Source organism: Octopus bimaculoides, chromosome 1 (genome assembly GCF_001194135.2).
Source record: "Octopus bimaculoides isolate UCB-OBI-ISO-001 chromosome 1, ASM119413v2, whole genome shotgun sequence".
In the NCBI taxonomy this organism is placed as follows: domain Eukaryota; kingdom Metazoa; phylum Mollusca; class Cephalopoda; order Octopoda; family Octopodidae; genus Octopus; species Octopus bimaculoides.
In genome coordinates this window covers 151802825-151805037 of record NC_068981.1, presented here as the reverse complement: position 1 = coordinate 151805037, position 2213 = coordinate 151802825, and the positions used below count along the sequence as shown (strand labels likewise).

General features: G+C 34.1%; 1 protein-coding gene across 5 annotated transcripts in view; it reads left to right on the top strand.

The window, feature by feature from the left end:
* Window positions 1-2213, top strand: part of LOC106873108 (obscurin) — a 162686-nt gene that overhangs the window by 142142 nt on the left and 18331 nt on the right. The window lies entirely within an intron of this gene.

The window sequence follows — 2213 nt, the reverse complement described above, 5'->3', positions numbered from 1 at the left end:
CTAGTACTTATTCTATTGGTCACTTTGTGCCGAACCGCTAAGTTACGGGGACATAAACACATCAGCATCGGTTGTCAAGCAATGTTGGGGGACAAACACAGACACACAAACACATACACACATACATATATATATATATATATATATATATATACGCATATATACGATGGGCTTCTTTTCAGTTTCTGCCTACCAAATCCACTTACAAGGCTTTGGTTGGCCCAAGACGATAGTAGAAGACACTTGCCCAAGGTGCTACGCAGTGGGACTGAACCTGGAACCATGTGGTTGATAAGCAAGCTACTTACCACACAGCCACTCCTGCGCCTAATGTTGCTATCATTTTCAAGTAGTCATAGCTTTTTTTGTTGGTATATATATAATATTTTTTCCCACTAAACCCCACCCCTTAAAGTTGATCTGTCCACCAGTTTTGGAGTCTGAAAATGTGGTTCATATATTTATTTTTTGCTTCTTTTGTCTAGTAGATATTGCATAGAGATACCACACAAAAACCAAACACAGATGTACTAAAATATTAAAGCTTTTTCTTTTCATTTCCTTTGCTATGAGTCTACAAGAATAATTATTTCTATGGATGCTTGCTGTTAATGTTAAGTTTTAGCAGTATTTAATGTCAATAAACAAATTTACTCCCAACTATCAATACCAGTGTAGTTTCTAAAAATGCATATAATTTTATTGCCTTATTGGAGAAGTGTTCAGATTGCCATTTCATCTTAAGACATATACAATAGCCATTAATTGTATATTTCTTGTATTTAAAAAAAAAATTTTCTCACTGGAATTGGAAGTGAAGGGCAATGCCTAATGCCATTACAGCACTTTCATGATCAATGCGATTCATGCTGTTAATGTTTCATCTAAACTGTTGCAGGTTGACACCTGTAGAAATGACACAGATAGGGAGGAGATTCCAAGAGATGATACTCTGAGGATGAAAGATTGGGTACAGAAGTTAGTGAGGGACTTAGTTGGGGTTGGACACAAGAAGAGTGATTAAGGAAATAGAGATGAGTAGGTTAGGGATGCATGAGCAGAGAACAAGCCTACTCTAAGATACAAAGTCTATTATAGAGGTGGTAGAAAAAAGGCATAAGAGGAAGAACATGGGCTAGAAATTGAGGCGTGACCATGAAAAATTTTTATATCAAAAAGTTAACTGACTTTGTTCAGGATTTACACTAGGATATTTGTGTGTGCAACAGCACCAGCTTCTCAGATGTGGCAGGGCAATGCATCAAAACTGAAATGAGGACCTCACTTGAATTTTGTAGAGCATCTGCAATTGTTCAATCTGTAGAATTTTGTGATCTTGAAGAGAAGGGTTAGTGTTTGCAAAGTGATCCGATCAATATTTTCAGCAATGCCAATATATTTATGACACTTGTCATTCAGAAGAAGGAAGATAGAGAAAAGAAATGTTAATGTTTTCTGTTTGGAAAATAACTTTTCCATACTTGTAATTAGAAATGATATTTTTGTTGGTCAAATTCCATATTTATAGCAAATGAAAATTTTATTGTTAAACCAAGATATCATTGTGCTCTGATGATATTTCTTGCATAGATCACTAGCTTGTCTTCAAAAGAAATTATAAGTTGGATTATATTTGTAAAAGTACTGATGTAGTCTACAATTAGATAAGCAATTGAAATTTTATAGCTCCTAACAGATAACTGCCCACATGATGTAAAATAACTGGTAATTTAGTACCAATATGAATTACATATAAATGTAAGCAGAAGCACAGAGAAACTAATGCCTTAGAATATTCCATTTAAAGCTACATTGCACCAGATAAAACTGTATTTTCAGTCAGTGTAAGTGTTAATGTGTATTCTTTTCATGACAGTGCTACAATAAACAGCTTGCTGATGCATTATTTCATTGGTTAAAAATATGAATGTAGAAAACATTGTCTTATGCATTGCATTATATTCTGGAATAAGTCATATAATTTTACTTGTTCAGTCTCTTTATTAGAAAAATGAGTTCTGTGCTCAGACAACATTAAGAAGGGCATCCTGCTCAAATAATTTATTTCAGTTACTTAAATCTATTTATTCTTATAGCTGCTGATAGTTTGGAGGTATATATGTGACCATGAAAACATAAATACCCTCATGAATATTCAGATGAGGGTTTAGAAAATTAAATACGTATGCACAAACACTCATACCCCCCCCCCC